The following is a 27619-nucleotide window of genomic DNA, read 5'->3' on the forward strand; positions in this document are numbered from 1 at the left end:
TGTTACTGACAGTTTCTATAGTTTTTATTTTTCTATCGATGAAAATACTTTTAAGCTTATTGACATAAAAATACCAGTCTTTCTTATTCTTATTCTAATATGCGTTCTGGGATGGAAGAACTAGGACTGGAGTTCATTACAGCTACTGGAAATGCTCATGGCAAGTGACATACAAGTGAATTATATCTGTGATGTTCACATGAAGTAGAAAAAATAAGGCCACAATGCTTTGGTTTAAAGAGTGGAAGTAAGAAGCGGAAGGAGTTATGTTAACATCTGGTAAAAAATTGTCGTTGCAAGTAATCAACAGGTTTTATTTTTTAAATTAAACACTTTATGAACCAGGTACTATAATGTGTAACTGAATGAACAACATGTTCTCTGCTCCAAGGAGTTTATGATCTATCAGAGAGTTAGGAGTCCACGGAGAGCTGTTTTGCTTCTTAATGCAGCCCGATGTTCTGAGAGCATCTGAGGGATATGCACAACTACAAGCCTTGCTGTTTCTTGGGGCTGGAATATGAAAAACAAGTGGTTTGCATCCTGATGATGAAAAGAAACAAAGTACAGTCAGAACTTTCAGCCAATTCACTACTCTGAAGGTGTAGCTAGAAAGGCAGGCAGAAACATGGTTACATATGCCTGGCCATATAGCCTGAAAAATTATAGTTTCCTCATTTGTCACATGGAAGTGTTTTTGTTTTTTCGTTGTTTTTCACTTTGTAATCTGAGGACACGAGATAGGCTGGCGATATTCCTAGTTTTTCCTAGATCTAAGCACTTCACTATGCAAACATATACTTTAATATAAATGTGTTATAAGATGGAGAGTGAACAGTTCAAGAAGTGGCACTTATGTCCAAGATTATAAATGCATTGATTTTTTAACCCCGTGAGAAGCCCAAGTAAGAAGTTTGTACAGCAGGTCAATTATCGGCTTATGCAGGGACCTTCTTAATTCATTCTATCTGGTTCCATTTACTCTATTAATTAATGCTGCTTCTCCTTCTCCTTTATTTCCCTATTATCCTTGCTTCCCAATTGATGGTCCATCTTCCGTAAGATAAGGTCTTCAAAATGGAACTAGAAACATAAATGATAGTTTGATCTACACACAATAAAATTCTTCCTATAGTCATCCATTGATTCTATTTAACTTTATTATTACCTTGAGGATAATCTTTCTGATTGTTGTCCCTATAATAGGAAATAAATACAAGTATCAGTGTAACATTCATTTGAGTGGATAACAATAATGACATTGTTTAAGTGAAATCTGACAGATATTTCAATAATAGAAAATTAAACAATATAAAAAATGCAGACAATTTATTTAAAATGTTATTTGGAAGGCTATGTGCTAGGCATCCACTGCTAAATTTAGTGTTTTTTCTTCCCTTGCATATGGCTTCCAGTAGGAAACCCAGCTTTGAAATAATAAATTATTTTTATGTAATTTGAAAGAAAATGCTTTGCTGTGTTTTGATAAATTTCAAATAGCATAAATCCTTCAATTCTAGCTATTATTGAAGTTTATGAGCTAAGGAGTTATTAATCAGGTGAGTCCCCTAAGACTGTGATTTTATTAATAACTACTATATAATGGATAATTCAAAAGTAGAAGGCAACTAATGTATAGTGGAATGACAGTTTGAATTTAAATTGCTCTCTAAATTTCTCATTATTTTTGAGTCTTAATTGTAGTTTGTTAAAGAAAAATGCAAGGAAAGATAAAAATACAATCAAGAATTCCTTTCAATAGAAAAGCACTTCCCCTAATTCAGAGTTTTAGAACTAGAAAGAACAACTTACTTATTGTACTATGGAATGAACTGTAGCTCAGAGAGAGAGAGGTAAATGACATACTCCTGATCGTACATATTTTCATTGCTTTAGAAAGATTAAAACCAGAGATTTTTCTGTTTTCGGTTCCATAGTCTTTCTAATATTTACCATGATGACTTAAACTGCAAAAGTGATTTTACATAGGATGAAAGTATAGACCCTTCACTATTGACAACATTTTTAAAAACAGTGATTCTAAATTGTTTATATAAATTTAAATTTTGTTGGCAATAAGATTATTTGAACAAGTGCTTTTTTAAGACTTGATATTTTTTTTCTTTTATTATCTATAATGGAGTACTATATTAATTTTATAATAATTTTATACCTAAATATCAAAGAAAGAAATTTAGACGGTTAGTGTAACCATGTGGATAAGTAGTAAAATGTATAAATGAGTTATTTTTGTTCTATGGTATTATATCTATCTCTCTATCCATCTATACTAGTAATTTATAGTTCTTCAATGTGGGAGAGATAGATTTATATCCATCATTAATTCATCACTAATAGACAGTTCACATAGGCTGGTGTATATTTGCAGGAGGTGACTTTGTGGTCTCCTACAAAAGAGTATTATAAGGGCGGTTATGTTCTTATAAGTATTTTAAACATGTCTTTTTTTCTCACAAGTTCAGGGTACTTTATCGATATTAGCTCATTAATCTTCACAGCATCCTTGAGAAGACAACAGGTATTATCACTGCTCTACACCTGTGCAACAAATAATAGAAAGGTCAGCTGCCTTGTCTGGGGTTTATGGTGAGGCATGCGTGAAGCGTGAAGGCGAGTACCTCTCTACACAGACAGCACATGCACATACCCTGAGCTAAATCCCCCTCTGTTAAGCTTCCACAGAATCTTGGATAAGAATCATGGAGACTGTTTTAAAATACATATTCCTCTTCAACAAACACATTACAAGGAACCAAAGAGAGACTGGGAGAAACCCATAGGTTAAAAGATGTAACAGAGATATAAACCAAGTGAATTGTATAATCTTTGAGCTGTGTGATTCAGACAAACAGTAAAAAAATGCATGATGCTTAGCAATTATTTGTGAGCATTTCAGTGTGGTAGTGTTATCATGGTTATGTTACAAGAAGAGTCTTGTCTATGAGATATATTCTGAAATATATACGGAAGAACTGATATGATGTCTAAGATTTGCTCCCAAATCATACACAACGCGGGAGAACACGACGTACAAAACATTATCTTGTTTCATCGTGACTTGAAAATCAAAGCAAGGTAGTTTATTATGCTAACCATTATATCTTTAGTATGATTAAAAGTTTTACTATAAAAAGATTTATTTTTAAGTTTCTAAAGAGCGGAAGCATCTTTCCCTGATAAAATTCTGGTGTAGTAGGTTTTTTGTGGGGCCTAAGAATCATTTTTCACAAGGCCACAGGTGATTCTTTTTTTTTCTTTTTCTTTTTATTAGTTTCAGGTGTACAAAACAATGCAATAGTTAGACATTTGACCCCTCACAAAGTGATAACTCCCCTCCCTCAATCTATTGCCTCTCTGACATCGTACATATCTATTACAATTCCACTGACTCTATTCCCTATGTGATACTCCATATCCCGTGACTATATATATTAAATTATAGTTGACATACAATATTATTCATCTTCAGCCTCAGGTGTACGGGTGATTCTTATTATGAGAAAATTCTTAGAAATATTGACCCTGGTGATCCATTCTCAAACTCCAAAGAGTGACATAAAAAGTCAAATATTTTAGCATCTGTAATTTATTTAATGTGATTTTTTTACGTGCAGAGCTTAGAATAATACCCTATTATTGGGTACAAAATACTTTTATTTTTAATGTATTTTTTAAATTAAAGTTTATTGGGGTGACAATTGTTAGCAAAGTTACATCGATTTCAGGTGCACAGTTCTGTACTACATCGTCTATATATATATCACATTGTGTGTTCACCACCCAGAGTCAGTTCTCCTTCCATCACCATATATTTGATCCCCTTTATCCACATCAACCACCCTCCTCCCCCGTTACCCTCTGGTCACCACTAAACTATTGTCTGTGTCTATGAGTATCTGTTTCTTCATTTGTTTGTCTTATTATTTGGTTGTTTTCAGTTCTATATACCATATATCAGTGAAATCATATGGTTCTCTACTTTTTCTGCCTGACTTATTTCGCTCAGCATAATAATCTCAAGACCCATCCATGTTGTTGTAAATGGTACTATTTCATATTTTCTTATGGCAAAATAGTATTCCATTGTGTATACATACCATAACTTCTTTATCCAATCATTTATCGAAGACACTTTGGTTGTTTCCTTGTCTTGGCCACTGTAAATAAAGCTGCAATGAACATTGGAGCATATATATCTTTACAAATAAATGTTTTCAGATTTTTTGGGTAGATACCCAGGAGAGGGATTGCTGCATCATATGGTAATTCTATTCATAATTTTTTGAGGAACCTCCACACTGCCTTCCATAGTGGCTGCACCAATCTGCATTCCCACCAACAGTGTCTAAGGGTACCATTTTCTCCACAGCCTCTCCAACACTTGTTAATATTTGTCTTGTTGATGACAGCCATTCTGACTGGGGTGAGGTGGTATCTCATTGCAGTTTTTATTTACATTTCTCCGATGATTAGTGATGTTGAACATTTTTTCATATGTCTATTGGCTATTTGTATGTCTTTTTTGGAGAAATGTCTATTCAAGTCCTCTGCCCACTTTTTAATTGGATTGTGTTTTGTTGTTGTTGTTGATGTTGTTGTTGTTGCTGTTCAGTTGTATAAGTTCTTTATATATTTTGGATATTAGCCCCTTATCAAGGTGTTGTTTGCAAATATCTTCTCCCATTCGGTTGATTGCCTCTTTATTTTTGTTGATGGTCTCTTTTGCCGTGCAGAAGTTTTCAGTTTGATATAGTCTCATTGATTTATTTTAGCTTTTACTTCCCTTGCCGTTGAGGTCAAATTCATAAAATGCTCTTTGAACCCAAGGTCCATAAGTTTAATACCTATGTTTTCTTCTATGCAGTTTATTGTTTCAGATCTTATGTTTAGATCTTTGATCCATTTTGAGTTAATTTGGGTACATGGTGACAGATAGCAGTCCAGTTTCATTCTTTTGCACATAGTTTTCCAATTCTCCCAGCACCATTTATTGAAGAGGCTGTCTTTTCTCCATTGTATGTTTTTGGCTTCTTTGTCAAAAAGTATCTATCCATATTCATGTGGGCTTATTTCTGGATTCTCAATTCTATTCCATCATTCTGTGTGTCTGTTTTTCTGCCAGTACCATACTGTTTTGATTATGGTGCCCTGTAGTACAAGTTTAAGTCAGGGAGTGTGATACCTGCAGCAATGTTCTTTTTTCTTAGGATTGCTTTGACTACTCAGGGTCTTTTGTGGTTCCAAACAAATCTGATGATCTTTTGTTCTATTTTTTTTAAAAAACGCCTTTGGGATTCTGATGGGGATTACATTAAATCTGTATATTGCTTTGAGTAATATGGCCTTTTTAACTATGTTGATTCTTCCAATGCGTGAACACAGAATGTCTTTCCATTTCTTTGTGTCTTCTTCAATTTGTTTTAAAAATGTCTTATAGTTTTCAGCATACAGGTCTTTCACATCCTTGGTTAAGTTTATTCCTAGGTATTTTATTCTTTTTGTTGCAATTGCAAAAGGAATTGTTTTTATTTCTTTTCCTGAGATTTCATTGTTAGTATATGGGAATGCAATGGACTTTTGTACATTGATTTTGTAGCCGGCAACTTTACTGTATTCGTTGATTGTTTCTAATAGTTTTTTGGTAGTCTTTAGGGTTTTCTATATATAGCATCATGTCATCCACAAAAAGTGACAGTTTAACTTCTTCATTCCCAATTTGGATGCCTTTTATTTTTTTCTCTTGCCTGATTGCTCTGGCTAGGACTTCCAATACTATGTTGAAAAGCAGAGGTGATAGGGGACAGCCCTCTCATGTTCCTGAATGTAGAGCAAAGGGTTTCAGTTTTTCACTGTTAATTATGATATTAGCTGAGGGTTTGTTATATACGGTCTGTATTATGTTGAGGTATTTTCCTTCTATACCTATTTTATTAAGTGTTTTAATCATAAATGGATGTTGTATCTTGTCAAATGCTTTTTGTGCATCTACTGATATAACCGTATGATTTTTGTCCTTTATGTTGTTTATGTGGTTTATCACGTTGATGAATTTGTGTATATTGACCATCCTTTTGTCCCTGGGATGAACCACAGTTGGTCGTGATGTATAATCTTTTTAATGCATTGTTGCATTCAATTTGCTAGAATTTTGTTTAGGATTTTTGCACCTGTATTCATCAGAGATATTGGTTTGTAATTTTCTTTTTTTGTGTTATCCTTCCCAGGATTTGGTATCAGGGTAATGTTGGCCTCATAAAATGAGTTAGGGAGTACTGTCTCTTCTTCAATTCTTTGGAAGAGTTTGAGCAGGATTGGTATTAGATCCTCTTTGAATGTTTGGTAGAATTCTCGAGTGAAGCCATCTGGTCCCGGACTTTTGGGAAGGTTTTGGATGACTGATTCAATTTCATTACTGGTGATCGGTGTGTTTAGATTTTCCAGTTCTTCATGATTCAGCCTAGGAAGGGTATATGTTTCTAAGAAGATGTCCATTCTTCTAAGTTACTAAATTTGGTGGCATATAATCCTTCATAATATTCTTGGATGATACTTTGTATTTCTGTGGAATCTGTGATGACTTCTCCTTTTTCATTCCTGATTTTGTTTGTACCTTTTCTCTTTTTATTTTAGTCTAGCCAAAGGTTTGTCAATTTTATTAGTCTTTTCAAAGAACCAGCTCTTTGTCACATTAATTTTTTCTATTGTCTTTTTGTTCTCTATTTTTTTCAGTTCTACTCTGATTTTTATTATTTTCTTCCTAGCTCAGTTGGTTAGAGTGTGGTGCTGACAAAATACTTTTTAAAGTTTTCTTTCAAAAACAAAAGACTGATTCATTATTTTTAAAATAACATAATATATTATCTTAGTAAAAACCTACTTTTGAGTTTAGTGGGCTGTACAGATTTAGCAGTAGATGTTACTGGAAATTAAATGAGTAAAGTTCATTTTTGACTGAAAAATTTTCTACATCAGATCACGATAGTTCTGCTCTGACGTAGAATATTGTCAAAATATCCTCTGTTAGACAAGAAAGCAAGCTGTTACAGGGTCTTGAATAAAGTTTTAATAATGACTTAAGGTATAGAAAAATCATTAGAAGGCCTATCTTTGCCTTTTCAAAACACTCTGCAACTATTTTTGCAAATCTGACATCAGTAATGAGAAAACAATGTTTTGTTTTTTTTGGAAAAGAACCAGTCACTCATGTTTGTAAAATAACAACACTGTCATATTGCTCATTGAATGCAGTTTTATTTAGTTTTCCATGAACTCTTAGGCATTAAACTGACATTAACACATTGAATTATCATTTAACTGTTGCTCATTTATTTGGTGGCAAAACTAGGCTGCAGGGGGAGTAATTGGAAGACAGTGATCTAGAGAGAGTACTTTTTTGTTAATTCTAGGATTATTAGAGAAAACTTTCAAAGAAATTTTACCATCAAATTTCCTCAGTAAATTTTATGATGCAATATTTGTACTTTAAGTTTTTTGCTATCTGTTTTTAACTTAAATACAAGTTTATAATCTGTAGAAATGTCATATTTGATTACCAAAATTGACTATCATAGGCTCGTATAGACCAGCAATAAACTTCTAGTAGTCAGTTTAATTTAACAAGGGGCAATTATATTACTTAAGCTTATAAAACATTATGCATCGGCTTTCTGGGCATTTAGAGATACAAACTATAATATCTGTATATATGTAAATAAAATCTTATATCCGTTTAGAAGTCCTTCACATAAAAATGTATGTCTCTATGCAAATGCATATTGTTATTTCAATTATTTATTTGTATATCAATAGAACAACCTTGCATCAAATGCAAGGATGTTCATTTTTAAGTTTTCCTACCCATGGGCCCAATTTTTGATCCCCACTTTATATTTTTGAGTCAGGGGGAACTCAGCATAGTGAGTGAACTAGGCAGTAGGTGGGGAGGGCTGAGAAAATCCTTTCTATATTTCTGAAGCCATCAGCGTGAGAAACTGTTGGGGTAAGCTAAAATGGGTTTTCAAAATTTAAAATTTCCCTAATAAGTAAGCCTTTAAAAAAACTTGTTTTTAATCTACTGATGATTGTTTAAAACTCTGCATGTTTACTATTTATGTTCTTTGAAAGGAAAAATTTTCTGAACATAGAGGGATTCTTTTGTTCAAATTTATAAAGCTGTGGTTGTTTCTCACGAGGTATCTAAGGTGACTCATAAGTGAATAAATGGGAGAGAGAACACAGCTCAAAGATTCAAAATCTGGTGTGGCAATATATCTGCAAGAAGATTTTTAGCTAGATACTGTGTTTCCCCAAAAATAAGACCTAGCCAGACCATCAGCTCTAATGCATCTTTTGGACCAAAAATTAATATAAGACCTGGTATTATTATATTATATTATATTATATTATATTATATTATATTATACTATACCTTGTCTTATATTAAAATAAGAACCAGGTCTTATATCAATTTTTGCTCCAAAAGACACATTACAGCTGATGGTCTGGCTAGGTCTTATTTTGGGGAAAACATGGTAGAGTGATTACATCCATTTTTCCCCCTATTTCTCCAGATAGATAGATAGATAGATGATAGGTGATAGATAGATATATAGATAGATAGAGGTCTTCCTCTTCTTATAAGCTCACCAATCCTACCAGACTAGGAGCCCATCCTTATGACCTTACTTAACATTACTTACCTCTAAAAGTCCTATCCTCCAATAGTCACACTGGGTGTTACTTCAACATGTGAATTGGGGAACGGTGGTGGGGGGGCACAATTCAGTCCATAGCTGCTTCCTACCCTTTTATCTTAGTGTTAATTTTCAACCCAATATCTGTCTTTCCCTGTGGTGATATTGTGTAACTTTGTATACAATTGGTGGGATAAGATGAGATCTCAGAAAGACTTGGCTGCCATTTTTCAGCAGTTTTTTCCCCCCTCTGTATACTTTTACATTTATTCTCCCAGCAGTTATCTACTTGCTTATATGCAATCGCTTATATTTCACACAATCCCCTCCTTGCTTTCATAGATCTCACAGAGTCTTCAAATGCTATTTCACCAAACATCTTTTATATACCACGCTCCCGTTTACATGGGGGTTGGTGCTGTTTACGAGAGTTGGGTCTGGAAAGAGCCTGAAGACAAGCATTCCAGTCCAACAAACACCCTTCCCTTAGGCCATGCCTTTTCCTCTAAACTCCTATGTTCCTCACGACTGAGGCACAGGTTATGTCGTGATCTCCCAAAACAAAAAACAAACAAACAAACAAACAAACAAAAACACTTGGTTGCAAATCCCAGCTCCACTATTTAATAGATGCAGAACTTTAAGGGAGGTAAATTCTTTAGGCTCAATTTCTAATTATGGGTGGGGTTTATGGCAAGATTGTGTCTCAGCCTCTCCTATCTGCTTTGTTGTGGGTTTTTATTTTTCTCATTCACACAGTGTGTGGGAATCACTCAGCGAGTTCTTGGTTTTTTTGTGTGTGTGTTTTTGTGTGTTTTTTTTTTTTTTTCAGAAGAAGTTGTACCATATGTAGCTGTAGATTTGAAATGGCCTTGGGAGGAGCTGAGTTCAGGAGTTCCTGCATGGACTGTTACCTTGAATTCTTTAATGAACTTTATTAATTTGCCCATATGTCTAAGTGTCAGTGAATTATACATGGGCATTCCTTCACTCCATACATCTTTATGAATTCCCACTCTTGTCATTAATTGTTCTCATTGAGAATGTATCAGTGAACAAGAAAAACAAAGTTTCTATTCTCATGGAGTGTCCTGTGAGAAAGGAAACATAATAAAAGACCATTGAGGCAGTAGAGAGAGCTTGGCAGAAAATTATATAAAATGATGTACCTATGACAAGTTTAGAGTGGGTTGTTGGAGAGTATCCCTCTAACATGAGTATTAAGAATGAACCAATTTTGCAAATATTAGGAGACAACATCTGAGGTATGGAATTCAAATAATGAAAGAAGCAATGTGGCTGAAACAAATTGGAAGCAGCAGTGTGACTAAGTTAGCAGGGCGAGCCCAGGCATGAAGAAAAGCCGATGCACCCCCATCTCATGAAGGCCCATCTACTGTGAGATGCTAAGGATTTTAATAGTTTTACACAAGGAAGTTATGTCATGGGAAATATATTAGAAAAAAACAAAAACACACTGACTTCTATGAGAAGAATTAGGTTATAGGAGAAGAATGGAAGCAGAAAGTGCAGCTAACAAACTAATGCAATTTCTAGAAACTTGATGCGTAACAAAGCACCCTCTTCCTTCTACCCCAGCCAGGTCTTATCAGTGCTATAAGAATTTTGGGAGCAACAAATATGCCTTTTGAAAATTATCATGTGTAGCACCTTGCACAAAGAGATAATCAAAATCACATTTTGGTACTACGATTGTCCATAGATGGGTACTGGTGCAGAGTGTGCATTGCATATCGTCAGTGTTCAAACGTTCCTATTGCCAGCCAATGTTTTTGTTGACAGTTAAAAATACTGTCATTTCTTCTTCCTCCTCCTCCTTCTCTTTCTCCTTTATCTGGTCATAGAAGAAAAAAGTGTATTATGAGTAAAATAGATATACCTTAAAGTCAGGACTTCCAAGTTTCAGTCCAGTTGCAAAACAATGTGAATTTACCTGATACGAAGGTATGATTAAGCTAGATGCAGCTGGATGGTCAGATGGGGGCCAACCATGTATCAAAAGAATTTAAAAGATTGAATATAGAGGGCGTGGCAGGCACCTAGTCTAATGTGGACTAGATCATGATCCAAAACTTTTAACTTTTACTTAGATTTTATTATAGACAAATATTGCTTTCTATTTAGTGGTGATGATGACTTGGGGGAAATTTCAGGTGAAGGCATTTTAATTATCCTTATTTTTTTTAAGTTAATAAAGAGAGAAATAAAGATATTCCTAGGAGATTTAAGTAACATAAACATGGTTACAATTGTTAATACTCTTTAATCCTCTGTAATATGAAAAGGAAAAAAGGAAAGACATCATAAACTGAAAGACAATATGGGTCATTTACTTCATACCTCTGATTGATACAAAAAGCTCTTCCTGTAAATAATTTTAGTCATGTACATCTTTCTCTTTTTTACATATTCACAAAACATTCAGTGAAGAATGATTGAATACTCACTGGAAAGGCAAGGGCAAAAAAATAAATGTCACATTTCTGCCTTTGAAATGCTTACAGTGAAGAGTTAGAAACCTTAGCAAAGTATTTCAGTCAGTCTAATGTACTTAGAAAACCTATTTCTACATTAAATTTTAAAAAAAGCACAATAACAACTTTGCCTTATATTTTTTTCTATAACTCACAGCAAACAGGCTTCGGTTTCCCTTCTAATAATACCTTGACTTTTCTAAGGTCCTTAGTACATTTCCTTTTGTAAAACTCATCAATGACCTACATGCTGGGGCAGGGGGTGGAGGGGAGTGTTTTCAGTCCTTATGAGACCTCTCTGAACGTTTACTGTTCTTTTTCTAAATTTACATTCTTGACTTTTTGTATGTCTGTATAGAATTCCTCCATATTTCCTTCTTGGTTAATTTTGGGGCTCCTTTTCTCCCCATACACATCTTTGGGCTTGGGAATTGATCTTCTGCCCATGTGACTCTATTTTCTATTCCTAGGTGACCTTGTTCATGAAGACTTGCCTGCTGGGCTCCCCAACACCCTCATCTCCAGCATCTCTTCAAACAAAATAGCCAACATAATAGTGAGTACAATAATAATTATGTTTAAAGTTTTAATACAAACTATTAGAATTACTAACATGAGTGCATTATTTTAATTTTCACCTTTTCTAAGAAGCAGGGTCATATATTGAATTTGATGTATACTTCACTTAGATTTCTCAAAACACGATGAAATTAATAATGAGTTTAACATTAAAAAGGGGAGTGTTTTTTTAAGAAAAGTATACTTTCTTAGAAGTAAACCTCTCATCTTAGTAAATTACAGCTTCCTAGAACCTTAACAGTGTTAAATTAGGGTCCACCTTTTATCCGGAAAGGAGTAATTTCATTTGAATGAACAAAAACTTACTTTCAAAATATTAGTAGAACTTTGTCTTAATGACTATAACTGTGCCTGATATCAACTAGTGAAAAAGTAATATCAATGGCATTCTTTTTGAGAAAATACTGCATATTTGTCTAAAAGACAATGGTAGCATATATATGTTAAGTAAAAAAATAAAAATAAAAATAAGAAAAAGCCCTCAGGAGAAGGCAGACATAGAAAAAATGATGATTATTATGTTGTGCCTTCACATGGACATCATTCCATCTTCAGAACTATAGATAAATCGTTTAGACAATCCAAGTGAATTTCATTTTATTTGACTGTTGCTCACTTAACATCTGAAACTTGGTGAACAAATTATTGGATACCTGTTGTTAGCCATAATCAGAGATCGACAGCAAATACTGCGACAAAGTGACAGAGGCCCTGCACTGGAAATGCTGATTGTTCGCACGGAGGCTGAAAGCTTCCAATCCGTGAGCAACCTCTCACCTGCAGATGTGCTGGTTTAATCTGCTTAAGTCACCAAAGTTCCCACCACTCTTCATTGTTTCTTATTCCTTTCTGGGCCACAGACCATTGTGTTTTTAATCTCTAATCGTGTTTGTTCAGCCTGTGGCTGGGCTGATACATAACCCACAGGGAAAATGAGGAGAGAAAAAGTATCATGGAATACCTACCGGCCCAAATGCTAATAGGAAAGAACACAGTGAACTTGGATTTGATTTAATATGCTTCTTTATCCAATGATTTATCTAGTGGGTAAACCTGAAAGAGAAGTATGGGCTTTTCCATTGGTGATCTGAAATGATGAAAATAAATGAAATCATGTTGGTGGTAGTATATCATCTATTAATGACAGTGTATGTACTTTAAATTACTTTCCCAGATGTATATATGCATGTGCTGAGCTGCATAGTTTCTTACCTGCTTCTCATATGTCTACAGCACATATTGCAAAATGGAGTAGCATCCATTATTATGAGGAGGTTGTTTGTTTGTTTGTTTGTTTTAATTCAACGCTAACTGTCCCTTATATGGATCTATGATGACCTTGGCTTCATTAGAACAGTCTTGATCCAGCTGAGCATATTGCTTTAGGCTATAATTATTCATGTCTTTCCTGCAGGAAATTCCTCAATCCCCATTTTAAATGTTCTGAATTCATAAATTTATTTCAACGGCTTTCTAATTTACTCCTTTTATGGTCCTCCAACCAGAATAGCTGAGATTACTTAACCTTCACTGTTAGCCACGTCTCACAGAAGCCAGATAATCAAAGGAGCAATTCAGGCTTATCCTCAGTTGCCTACGACCGTGTTTCCCCGAAAATAAGACCTAGCTGGACAATCAGCTCTAATGCGTCTTTTGAAGCAAAAATTAATTTACTATAATATGCGACCCAATCCTTAATATAATATAATATAATATAATATAATATAATATAATATAATATAATATAATATAATAACATAATATAACATAATAATGTAATATAATATAATACCGGGTCTTATATTAACTTTTGCTCCAAAAGACGCATTAGAACTGATGTTCTGGCTAGGTCTTATTTTCAGGGAAACACAACAGATCAGCCCTGTCCCCAAATTATACATGAGTTTTCTTCCAGGTACCAGTCTCATGGAGATGCCTAATCACCCTAAACTCCATGCCTCTTAGAGGCTGAATTACTGGCCTGACCATATTCCCAATTTCATCATTCCTGTTGTAACTAAAGAAAGTAAAATGGGACATTAAATAACCAAAAATAAGGTCTTGCCAAGATTTCAGGCCAGAGTTCTGAACTATGGACTAGTGGGTTATTGAGAAATAAAGATGAATGCAAGTTAATTAAGAATTATAGAAGAACAGAAGATCGTAGAGTATGGAAAAGAATAGCAGTCTAATAAGAAGCTTGTTCCATTATAATAATGGATTATGTCAAGGAATTAATAAGAGGGTTCCCTGAAAGAATGAATAATGGTCCATCATCTAAAATTACTACATTACGAATCTTGGTTTGCTCTTGCTTATCCTTATACTGTCTAAAAATGCACATACATCATTTTTTCCAGTTTTATTAAGATATGACACCCAACACTATATAAGTTTCAGGTGTACAGCATAATAATTACTTACATATATTGTGACATGATTATCACAATAAGTTTATTTAACATCCATCATCTTGCATGGATATAAAAAACAAAAAGAAAAGAAAAAAGTACTGTTTTTTTTCCTGTGATGAGAATTCTTATGATCTACTCGCTTAACTTTCAAATATATCATAGAGCAGTGTTAACTGGAGTCATCATGTTGTACATTACATCCCTAATACTCATTTATCTTATAACTGGAAGTTTGTACTTTTTGACTACCTTTATCCAATTCCCTTTCCCCTTCCTCCAGCCTCTGGTAACTACAAATCTGTTATGTTGTTTGTTTGTTTGTTTTCTATGAATTTGTTCATTTATTTTGGGGATATTTGTTTTGTTTTGTTTTTAGATTCCACATATAAGTGAGATTAATCGATAGATAGATAGATAGATAGATAGATAGATAGATAGATCCTTTGACTTGTTTATACATGCATCTGATCATTTGAGGATGGACACTTAGGTTGTTTCAATGTCTTGGCTATTGTACATAATGCTGTTATAAACATGGGGATGCAGCTATCTCTTCAACATAGTGTTTCTGTGTCTTTCAGATTACATTATACTTGGTCTGTAGCCTAATATATGGTCTATCCTAGAAACTGTTCCATGTGTCTGTCAAAAGAATGTGTATTCTGCTATTGTCAGGTAGAATACTCTGTGTATGTCCATTAGGTCCATTTACTCGATAGTGTTGTCAAAATCTGCTCTTTCACTTTTTATCTTTTAATTCAACTTATTGGTAACATTGGTTAATAACATTATATAAGTTTCAAGTGTACAATTCTGTAATATACCATCTGTGTATTGCATTTTGTGCTCACCATCCAAAGTCTAGTCTCCTCCTGTCACCATGTGTTTGACCCCCTTTATCCTCTTTATCCTCCTTCACTCCCCTTCCCCTCTGGTAACCACTATACTGGTCTGTGTCTATGAGTTTGTTTGTTTGTTGCTTTCTGTTTTATATCCCACATGAGTAAAATCATTTGCAAATCTGATGTTTTCTTATTGATTCACTTTGTGGATGATCTATCTAACCATTGCTGAGTTAGTGCATTAATATCCCCAAATATTATTGTATAGCGGTTTATTTCTCTTTTTAACTCTATTAGTTTTTCACTTTTTGGATCTTTTGTTCTGTTTTGTTTGTTTGTTTGTTTTTGTTGTTGTTACCATTTGCTTGAAATATCCTTTTTCATTCCTTCACTCTCATTCTACGTGTGTCTTCAAGGCTAAAGTGCAGCATATCATTCTATGCAGCATATCACTGGATCTTGTTTTATTTATTTTTTTTTATATCAGCCATTCTGTCTTCTGATAATTTAATCTGTTTACATTTAAAGTAATTATTGATAGGTGAGGGCTTACTATTGCCATTTGTTCAGTATCTGGCTGTTTTGTAGGTCCATTGTTCCTTGTTTCTTATCTTGCTGTCTTTTTTGTGTGTTTTAATGTATTTTCCTATCAGTGCTTTTTGTGTTTTTTTGTATAATTGCTACAGGGTTTACTTTTGTGGTTACCATGAGGCTTACATAAAATATCTTCAAATTGTAATACCCTATATAAACTGATAAATAGCATTCCTAAACTCTTCCCCTTCACATTTTAGTTTATTGATGTTACAGTTTAAATATTTTTATGTTGTATATCCAATATCTGATTATTATTATGATGATTGTTTTTACTACATTCTCAAACTTTCATATTAGAATTATAAGTGAATTATGTACCTTTATTACCATATTACAGAATCTAATTTTGACTATATGTTTACCATTACCAGTAAATTTTACACTATCTTCTTATATTTTTATGATGTTAATTAGTGTCCTTTTACTTCCATTCAAATAACTCCCTTTAGACAGGTCTAGTCGTGATGAACTCCCTCAACTTTTGTTTGGAAAAGTCTTGATCTCTCTTTCATTTCTTAAGGACCTATTTGCCGGGTATAGAACTCTTTGCTGATAGCTTAAAAATAAAAACAAAACAAAAAACTATCATCCCATTCCCTTAGTCTCAGGAGTTTCTGTTGAGAAATCCACCTGTGTTTTACATTTAATAATTTGATTTGATAATTTAATAATTTGATTATAATGTGTCTCAGTGTAGCCCTATTCAGATTCAACATATTTGGGCTCCTTTTGTCCTCATGGATCCATTTTTCTCCCCTGATTTGGGAAGTTTTCAGTCACTTTCTTTAAATACACTTTCTATCCCTTTCTCTTTCTCTTCTCCTTCTAGAACTCCCCTTAATGTGAATACTATTTCTTTTGATCATGCCCTTTAAGTCCAGTAGGCTTTCTTCCCTCTTTTTCATTCATTTTTCTTTGTTCCACTGACTGGATAATTTCACATACCCTGTCTTCTAGGTCATTGATTCTTTTTTCTATATTACAAAGTCTGTTTTTGAAGACCTGTATTGAATTTTTCAGTTTTTAGTAATTGTATTTTTTTTTAGCTCTAGGATTTGTTTGTTTTGATTGTTTCTGTTTCTTTGTTGAACTTCATGGGTTTTTTTAATGCATTGTTTCCCTAATTTCATATAGTTGGTGGTGGGTTCTTGTATTTCACTAAACTTCTTTGAGAGAATTATTCAGAATTCTTTGTCTGGCAGTTAATAGATCTGTTTCTTTAGGGTCAATTATTTGAGCTTTATTAGTTTCTTTTTGTGGTGTCATGTTTACTTGATTTTTCATCCTCCTTAATTCCTTAAACTGATATCTGTGCATTTAAGTATGTGATCTCATCTTCCAGAATTTAAACTTTTGCTTTGGAATAGACAGTTCTTCCCCAGTCAAGTCTGTTTGCTTTTCTGGATGTGTCTGTTGGTATGAACTTCAGCAGAGAGGGCTGGCTATTAGGGTCTATTTTTGGGTGAGGACACTGCCTGGGCTCTGCCATCATAAGGTGGAGGGGGTGCCACTGGCTGGTAAGAGTTGGATAGGACTTCTTGTTTGATTCCTTGCATAAGCAAGGCTACAGGGTGAGCTATTTTTGTCTGGGTTCTGGTCAGACTTACTAGATCATCACTATTGGGTACTATATTTGGTAGCAGGTGGAGAATTAGATTCTCTGTCCTGGTGGAGCAGCAGAATTGTCCCAGGACCTGCATGGCTCACTGTTTTGGTACTCAAGTCAGGCAAGACTATGCACTGAATTCCCTGGCCAGACAGAGCTTCTGCTTTGCTCTTCAGAAAGGGAAAACCATGGGCCATGCTCATGTGCCACTGTAAGGAGGGTGGTTTGATGGACTATGCAGCTTTCCACATACTCTGTTCAGGTCCCTGGTCAGGCAGGCTGAAGGTTGTCTTCAGCCATTCACAGGGCTATGAATTCGTTTATCTGCACAGGTGGAGAGGAAGAACCATCTCCATAGTCAACAAAGCTCTTTGTTGTCTTGACTCAAGCTGACAAATGCCCCAAGTCCCCTGGCTGAATGGTGCCACTGGCTTTGCTTTGCAGATAATCAGCTCTGCCTGCAGTACTTTCTGCTCAGTGTTGCTGGGCTGTGGAGCTTTCAGATGTTCTGGCCAGATTTTCTCGTGGGAGGAACTGGGAGGTACAATCAGTAGTGGGCCAACCTGTGACTCATCTCCCTTGCCTTTGTGGAGGCAAACCATGCACCAGGGTTGACAAGACTCTGAGTTTGAGAACCCAAACCAGGCATACCTGTTCCCTGATGGGTTCCCGGGTCATAATCTGCCACCACCTTTTCTCTGCAGATGAGCAAAGCTGCTGGGTGCAGTTACTTCTTGGGTGCTGCACGTAAGAACTTGATCTGCAAATATCCAAGTCCAGGCTCTCGCAGTCCCCTTTGATCTTCTGTGTCACAATCTGATTCTCAGTGGTAAAACCCAACAGTTTCCTCTGCAATCCCTGTGGGGCAAGACCAGAGTATGAGCTCCCAAGAAGTGATTCACAATTCTGAGATAACTGGATGTCCACCCTTGGCTCTCTTTTATCACTGGGAGAAAAAAAAAAAAAAAAAAAAAAAACCATAGTCTCAGCGGAGATCTCTCAGTGTAGAGACAGAAGCATAGGGCAGGAGAAATAGGGTCAGCACCTAATTGTTCCTCTTATCCTTCTAATGCATTCTAATGTTGTACAGGAGGGTGCTCCAGTTTCACCCCGGTGATCTAGAATTCTATCAGTGGTGTCTTGGGCAAGAGTAGAAGTTGTTAGTTGTTCTTGTGATGGAGAGCAAAGTAGAACAACCCACGTTGCAATCTTGGTGACAAAACTTTCATAAATTTAGAATGAGGTTATTTTTGGCAGAATTTGGCCTCAGTACATATTCCACAAATATTAATAAAATTAATTCTCCATAAATATAGATCAAAATAACTTGTAATTCAATGATATAAAACTTGCTTGGTCTGTGGGTTTTAACAAATTAATCTTCACACTTCTATTTAGTGACTAGTATGAGGCCTAGTGCTAGGTATAAGTGTGTAGTATTGCATAACACACAATAAGTACCATCATGGGAATTAATAGTCTAGACAGTTAATAAGTATTCTCACTTCACATTAAAGATTAGAAAACAAATAAAATAAGTAATGTTTATAAATTGTAATGAATTCTATGAAGAGGGTAATAATTCTTGGGAAAAAGAGTAAACTGAGTGGCAGGAATCAGGAAGCTTTTGAAGAAAATTTGCAGGAATCTCCTAGGTAAAAACTTAGATTTGGGGTGGGGAATGTATTTCTGGCAAAGGAAATAAACCACTGATGCAATTACCTGAGGTGGGAAAGGACTAGTTACACTAAAGAAAGTAAAAAATACAGGATGGTCATAGGACAAGATTTCATGCCTAGGCAGTGATATGAAATAATCAGGCCAGAATCTTAACAGTTTGAAAAACAATCAAAGAGCAAAAATCAGAAAAATGATATACTCTACCTTCTGCAAGATTTCTAAGAGTATGTTTAAATCATGGATTGGAATTCATAAATCTTGGAAATAATGTCTGATTGGAAAAAATCCCAGAAATCAACAAATAGTGTAATACTGTACTTATAAAACTGCAACAACAACAAAAAATACATGATTAAATAGATTATTTTAAGTATACAGGTAGAAAATCATTTTGAAAATAAAGCAAATTAAGGATATACTCAATTTTCAGGATAATGGTAAACTGAGGAAAAGCAAGATGTGGGAAAAACACAACAGTTTTGGTAACATTCTAGTGCTTAATTTTTGTGTCAGTTCACTGTGTTTATCATATTATTTTTATTTCTAACTTTCTAAGTTACTATTAGCTATTTCAATATGCCAAACATTATTTTAAAATATAATAAATTGGTGTGGAGAGGGGGAGGCAAAAGTAGAGGTTAAGAAACCATTTAGGAGGCCTGTTAACTTCATCTTAACTGTATGGAGTAGGTGACGGAGAGAAATGGGTCAAGGATCACTCATGGGTTTCTGGGTCTATTAACTGGAGGAAGGGTGTTGCCTGCTCCTAAAATGGAGAAGATTAAAGGAGAGTGGGAAAGACATAATGTTTAGTTTTGAATACTTTGAACTCGAGATTCTAGAAAGACATGTTAGAGGAATCTGAAGCAGGCAGTAGGGCTTAGAAATCTGTCATTCAGAGGCTTGAAGATATACATTTGGAAGCCATCAGTGCATAGAATGCACTTCAGGGCGCAGGGAGAGAAGGAGAAGAGTTAGGAGGAAGAAAAGTACTCTAGCTTTAGAAATCCTTTAAGAAGATGAATTTGGAAAAGAAAGACTGTAAAGGGGGGAAGGTCTTAAATGTTATCAAGATTACAAAAGGGTATAGTGTCAAGTATTCTAAGGGCAAACACTGTCTTGATAAAGAGGAAGTGGTTAACTTTGTTGAATGCTCTTGATAAATCTAATAATGTAACAAAAGTTTCTACCTAATTTTGCAATTCTGAAATAAAGACTTGAATATGAGCAGCTTTTTTGGTACAATGGAAATGAATTCCAGATTGGAGTGGGTTGAAGAATAAATGGGACATACGGACGTAGAAGCTGAGCTGTGCAACGGTCTGGAGAGATAGAATAGTAACTGGAACTATTTTGTTTTTATTATAGTTTTTAGTGTCCTAAGATCAAAGATTCTCAATATGTAATGATAATAGAAATCTCAAATAATACAATAGGTTGATGATGCCAAGGAGGGAGAAGGGTGGTCATTCCTGAGAAGGTAATAGGGGATAAGATATAAATCTTATTGACCTTTGAAAGAAAGCCAATAAGTTTGTGCAAAGTGCAAAGAACAATGAAGGAGAATTAAGATTCATGTGATTGTGAATACATTTGTACTCTTGGAAGCAAAATGTATCATTCCAGAGAAACTCTTTCCAGGGACATATAAGGTGAATTTTGCTGAGACTGAGGGAGGAAAAGGAGCGCAAAAGCTTTGAAGCAGTAGGCATTGTGGGCTGGAGGGGAATAAGCTAAATATAGAATATGCCATAACATGTTGCTGCATGGCCAAAAGTAATTTTCAGAGATTTTTAAATCATTTTTAATCCATCTGGCTTTGACTCTTCTCCAGGAATCTGAAATAATAAGCCATCACTTTTCACCCCATAATAAGCTTCTCTTCATCTATCAATTTGTTATTATTGTCATCATCATCCAAGTGACCCCAGTTCCAAACCCTAAAGACATTAACATCTTTATGTACTGACAGCCAACAAGTTGTCATGTGAATTGTATCTCAACATGCATGTCTTTTCTCCATCTTTTTCCTTATATGGCTACCACTCTAGCTTAGAATTGTATTATTTCTTACATAGACTGATTTCCAAAATTCCGTATAGTCCATTCAGATACCAAAGCAGACTGAATAAATTTCATTTATTTACTTAAAAGTCTTCGAAGATTCCCATGGTCTTCTACATCACATATCACCACTCAATCTTACATACCTGGGTCTTTGTGATAATATTCAACTCTGCTTTCCAGTCTCATACTTTTTCACTGTTGATACCCTATAATTCTGCCAAGTGAATGTATTTCTTATTCTCTATCACAGCCTACATTTTTATTAAGCCATTTTTCATTAAGATCTGGGTTTTATAAATGTAATACTACCTTCTAAGCTAATTTTATTCACCTATACTTTAAGCCAATCTGAAATCCCATCTTCATTATGATGTATGAGTATTTTTTCATCCACCCAAGCAGCCAAGATTTCCTTTTCTACTTCCCTTCCTCCAGTTTTCTAAGGCCTTTTGGGACTTTTGTGTGCCTATGCTAATTGTCATATTCTGCTCCTTAGAAGCAGATGACATGGATTCAAATGTATACTTTAAAAAAAAAAAAATTTGATCATGGGTAAGTAACTTAAGACTTTGATCTTTAGTTTCTTTATTGGAAAAAGACATAGGAATTTCATTTCTCTGACGATAAAATGAAACACTACATGAAAACACTAAAATAGTAGATCACAATCCTCTTTGCTCATTTCTACCATTCTATCACCTAAAACAGTGCCTTTCACAAAATATCCATTCTATTAATATTTGCCAACCTACATTGATTATATTAAAAGGTGTCTTTACTAATTGTATTTAATAATCTTTAAAAATGTTAATGCAGAGTTGTGTAGTATCAGCCATGAGCACCTCACTGGGAATTATTTTCAGGGAATTTATTTCATAATAACCAACTGACATCTAGATAATAAAGTGACAAAATTGTGTTTGCTTATTTGTTTTTGTTTTGATACAGAAGGATGAGGCACGATCCACAAAATAATATACCAAGTTGGAGTGCCACCATGAGAATAAAGAAATGGAATGTAGGAAAGTTGGAGAGGAGGGCACAAGAAGACTGATTTTGTCATAAAACTAGCTTTGGGCCAATCCTGAAGAGAACAAATTAATGGAAGGAATACCATGGCTCAAGCACTAAAGTTACCAACTAAAACATCCTTTTATGAGGTCCCATTATTTCCCTTTAGGAGACATAATTGACTGAGGTTAGCCCTCTAGGTCCTAAAAGATGTATATATTGAAAACAGGAACCATATATGCAAGATGTGATATTCAACTCCTATTTCATAATTTTAACAAACATTTTAAATACATGAAAATATTTACTAACTACTCATTACAAAAGAAAAAAAACTCTTTTCTTTTTTTTTTTTTTTCTTTTTGTACATCCTGTAGGCATTTTCATGTTAGCAAGATCCTCTTGATGGCAACAAAGCTTTGTAATTCATAGGTGTCTATTTTTATTCTACATTTTAGCATGGTTACCAGAGATGTTTCTAATTTCGTATTAAGTACAAAACTCTTATATAACCAGTTTGGTACCTGAAGGTTGGATTATGGCTTTGCATTTTTGTGAAGTTTTAAACTCATGCTTCCAATGAAATATACAGGCTTAGTGGAAATCATACTTTGCTGTATTTGTTGTTTACAAAAACCAGTGATTTAAATCTGCCATGGAAAGTGAAAGCACCTTGCCAGACATCAGAAATGATGTAAATGTAGGAGGAAGAGAAATAATACTGTCTAAAAACCTAGGACAAATTCTCAGTATGTGGTTATCTCACAGGGTCAGTAGGTGGTTTCTAAACTTCACAAGTGAATGCAGACAAAATTCAATTTGGGTTCAACAAGTCTTGAAGGTTTGGAAACCACATATTGGAACACAGGATGCTTTTTTTTTTTTTCCCATAAAACAATATTATAAGTGGTAGTAGAATCCTTATCTCTCCCCACTCCTGAGCTTAATGAAATCAAACACTCTCTCTCCATATATATATATGGAGAGAGAGTGTTTGATATATATACATATATATGGCATATATAGAATAATATGCCATTATATGTAAAATACTATTATATACAACTATATACAATATACCATTATAATATATATTATTAATTACAAAAATATTATAATGGTATCATTATAATGGTATACTTATAGTTATTTATAGTTAATGATATCATAATACTTATAGTACTTTATAGTTCCCCCTTTTTATTTCAGATATCTGTGTCTAGGATTATCAACATCAAGTTGTTTGAAATTTCTGCCAGTTCTACCTGTTTTTTGGTGAGGGGTATAGTTAAATCCATCCTTGTTACTGAGCCAAGTACTAGATGACAATAAAATTTGGCATTTACTTTTCTTTGTGTGACTGGGTATTTTTGTTCAGTGACATAGCTAATATAGATTGAGATTCTTGACATGGTACATCAGCTTAAGGAAGGACACACAAAAGAGACATATCAATTTTTCTATTAGAAATTCTTCATTAAAACAATGAAGAACAGAATAATGATGTCTGTGGGCCTGATCCTCGTGTCTCTTAAGTGTTGAATTATGATCTATTGACCTTCCCTCAGGATGGGGTGGGAAGGATGTTTCTGTGAATTTCTGCATTCCCAAATTTTGCCCTCTTCTCGAATGCCTTAATCTTTCCTTACTTATGCAGCATCTTACTCACTAAATCCTCCCTTATCCTCAGCTGTATCCTCAGGGTTCAGTGATTGATGTTACGCTTTTCGTTCTTCATGTGTACTATCTTGGCAGGATCTTACTCACTTTCAATTGTTCCCATATAATGCAGCAGATAGAGAGATAGATAGGCTTCTAGATCATCACATCTGATGCCAAGGTTTTATGAAACCCCAGACTTTTCATGTTGTAATATTACATACTGGTGCTACCTCCCAGTTTCATTTGCTCTTCTCCAGCTAAGCATGTATTTTTACTCTTTACTCTTTGAACATAATTACTTAGTTTTCCCTATATTCCCCATTGTCATAATTTCCACCAGGGTAGAAACTATACAAGTAAATATGCGTAAGAAAGTTATATATATATATATATATATATATTAGTGATCAAACTCAAGCTCACAAAAATTGTCCTTAGGTAAAATGGGTACTCTGTTTTTCTGATGAATTTGGATTTCAACTGAAGTCAATAAGATAAACCAGTAAGAAATTATAGAATTAAAAATATTTTAAATTGCTACCTTGGACTTGCATGGGGTAAAAGAAACTGTAAAGAGTATCCTTTATGACCATTAAAAAGTGAAAATGAGAATTGAAATCACAAGTGATGAAACTTAATAAAAAATGTTACATAACCCATGTAGATATAATAGGCACAGCTTTCCTCCCTGCTCAAGTATTCTTACATGACCAGATTTTGCTCCAATACGTTACTTCTCTTAATAGGCCCACTGTTAACCTGTTTAGGGATCAGGGAATAGGCAATAGGAATAAATAGTGAGTCTTCATCTTTGAAATGCTACCTAAAAGACCTTAATCAACAACTATTGATTTTAAGTCTAGAGGGAGGTCAGCCACAGCCATGTACATTAATATTTATTAAAAGTTGTAGGGAGGTATAATAAAAATTAGATTTTCTATTTATCTTCATTTAAATGGCAAGAAAATTAGGCTGTAAAAGCACCAATAATTTGTTTTAGTTATTTTCTGTAGCTTGGCAGGCTTCAGGTGCTGACTTGTGAGTGAATTCAGAGGGGATTATTTACACGGATCAGATCTGAGAACAGAGGGCTCCAATACTTTTATCACAAAATCGGAGTTAAGGGACAAACAGTTATCTACATAGCAGTAACAATGGCATCTTAAATTCTCTGTAATCTGTTTATTTTTTTCTTCCATAGGGAATATTGAACTTACAAAAGACTACCAAGGGTGGGTGATAAGAGAGAACTTGGTCTGACCCCACACATTTAGGAATCTTATATTACCAAAAAATGGAGAAGTCAACTGAGAGAAATACATTAAAATTCAACAAAGGCTGATTTTATCTATTGAATTGGATATTTGCAAAAACATATAAAGGGAGGGAAAGAAGGAAGTAAAAAAAAAAAAAAAGGTAAGAAAGGTGAAAGGTTTTTTATTTATTTTTTTATATCTCAGTTTTTGTATTTCAGTTATTCTCTCCTGCATTTTTAATATCTCAATATTGATGGACTTGGTTATTGCTGGAGTAGGGAGGTACAAAGTGTAGTGCAAAGGATGCTATGGAGAAAATTACAGGTACCATTTGCTGGCCAATCTCATGGCAAGGTCCCATGGGTACTGTGGCAATACTAGGGCAACCTGTAAAGCTATGTATTTAACAATTCTGCTCATTCTTATATTTTAGAGACCAGGTGGAAATTCATTTTGTCCCTGTCATCTGTATCTTTCACCCACAGAGGTCACTGCAGGGGATTATTTTCCCACAAAGCAATAGGTAACTACAGTACATGGTGGCACAAGAAAGTATAGCAGAAAAAAGACAGCACCAATGATCAGGAGTAGACTCATAGTACCGTAGAGTTTTCCTTAACATTTGCATTTTTATAGTTACTCAGGCTCTTTCAAAGCATTTTCACATGTCATTAGAAATTAACAACAATTATCTCCAAGATACCCAGATGTATCAGCATCAATTACATTTCTTTAAATAAGTGTTTATAATAGAGACTGACCAGCTCTTTAACCACACCCATTTTTTTCTCATCCCTAGGTACGTAGCTATACCACAGTCCTTGAATAATTACTAAATATATGACTGTAAGGCACAAATACCGTTTTGTGTAGTATTATGTGAACAAGAAATATTGTCAGTCATGCTTGAGCCAGTATACATTATCCACTGGTCTGTAAGAGCAGTTAGAATAACCTTGACTTGTACCATAGCAACTGCACATAATCATCCAAAGGTCAACAAATGTGCCTCAGTCATTCTAGTCTCCTTTTTGGAAAATTATCTGATCATTTTTTTCTCCCCCACCCCCATCAATAACTTTATTTCAATGGCTTTGGTCTTCTTGCTCCCTTGAAATTAGCAGGAGAGTTTAGCTTCCCCATTTTAACCCCTGGTGTACTCTAGGACAAGGCTTGCACATAATTTGTCATCTCTAATGCTTTCTGCTACTGGATACTCTATATCACCTCCTTACGCAGTCCAGTTCCGGGGCCTGGACCCTACCAAGTATTGGCCCCTTCACTATGGAGTGCCCTGGCCATTTTTGTTTCATAAATATATAGATTCTGTTGCTGGGAAGTGAGAACAGAAGATGTTTTGGTTCCCCATTGATGAGTCACTATGGAGAAGGATACTAATAGCCAAAAGTCAATAGCCAGAATCATGGAAGCCAAAGTGCAACCGCTACTAAGAAGCAAAAAGAGTGGAGGAGCCATGACATTTTGGTATCCAGGTCCAAAAACCTGGAGTTTAGAAGTTCACAAAGTAAAACATACCGGTAATACTGTGGTAAACACAGTACATATATGAACATATCATTTAAAATATTTTTAAATTGGAGTATGTGTGTATATGTATGTTTGCTTTGAGAAGTCACTAGCCCAGTCCAGACCAAAACCCCTGCTTACAGCTTTAAAACTAATCCCAGCCTTTATAACAAATAGATTTAAGTCTACTAACCAAGTGAAAGACTTGGTTAGTAATTTCTCAGGAGTTGAAAGGACCTGATCTCACAGACTGAGAGATCAGCATCTACAGGTGAAAAGGCTGGGACAAGTAGGCTGACAACGATTTACGCTAAGTAGCCAATTCAATAAATGCTGTTATTGTCATGAATGACCAAATCTGAGATCCATATTGCTATAATTATCTACTGTAGGAGAGTTAAAAGAGGAGGAACAATTATATTAAAAATAATAGATAAATATTTCAAACTTCATTTTAAAATTTGTTGTGTATAACCATGCATTTTGAGTCTCTTCTGTGCATTATACAGATTCAGGAACTGAAGTACTCCCAGTTGTTTCGTGTTGTGTGTTTTTTTTTAACTATCTGCAAGGGTCATGCTAAGTTTCCTCTTATCACTGTTTTCTCATTCAATAACCCTCCAGGGAAGAAGATTGCGAGACTTCACTCTTCCTTTCTAATAACACATGGACAACACTCATCTGCACATTTTCTTTCATTCAAATACCAATTGCAAAAGCTTTTCGTTTTCTTGGGTCTGTTTAACACATTTAAATGCAGATACAAAGTAATAGTTATAATAGCCCCAATTTGTGTTATTCATTAACAAATAATATTTTTAAGACTCTTTAAAACAGTTTATATTTATAGTGACCTTGTTCTTTTAAGTTTTATTTCTATTCTAAATTATTACTTCTAATCATTCCTCTTTATTGTTATAGCTTCACAATTTTTTTTAAAGACCTTTTTCAGCATTAATAATACTGCTCTAAATATATGTGATAGATATCCAAGTAAATGCATACAAAATCTAATATATATTTGTTAAAATAATCTCTAATGTATTATCCTTTAATATGTTTTCAAGGGTACTTTTAAAATTGCCCCTAGAAAAAAGTATAATAAATAGGAAATATTCAATTAAAACTATTACAGCAAACTGGTCAAAATGTTGTATAACACTTTAGTA

At 34.5% G+C, this 27619-nt stretch overlaps 1 long non-coding RNA gene across 1 annotated transcript in view; it reads right to left on the reverse strand.

The window, feature by feature from the left end:
* Positions 1-8599: 8599 nt before the first annotated feature.
* LOC141573146 (uncharacterized) overlaps positions 8600-27619 on the reverse strand; it is a 62232-nt gene continuing 43212 nt past the window's right edge. The window contains exons 2-3 of the long non-coding RNA XR_012498764.2: positions 17899-18105; positions 8600-10569 (exon numbers count right to left, since the gene is read on the reverse strand). This is a non-coding gene — a long non-coding RNA (uncharacterized LOC141573146). The remainder of the gene's footprint in view (positions 10570-17898; positions 18106-27619) is intronic.

Source organism: Rhinolophus sinicus, chromosome 17, assembly GCF_057876585.1.
Source record: "Rhinolophus sinicus isolate RSI-liver-muscle chromosome 17, RSI-T2T, whole genome shotgun sequence".
In the NCBI taxonomy this organism is placed as follows: Eukaryota; Metazoa; Chordata; class Mammalia; order Chiroptera; family Rhinolophidae; genus Rhinolophus; species Rhinolophus sinicus.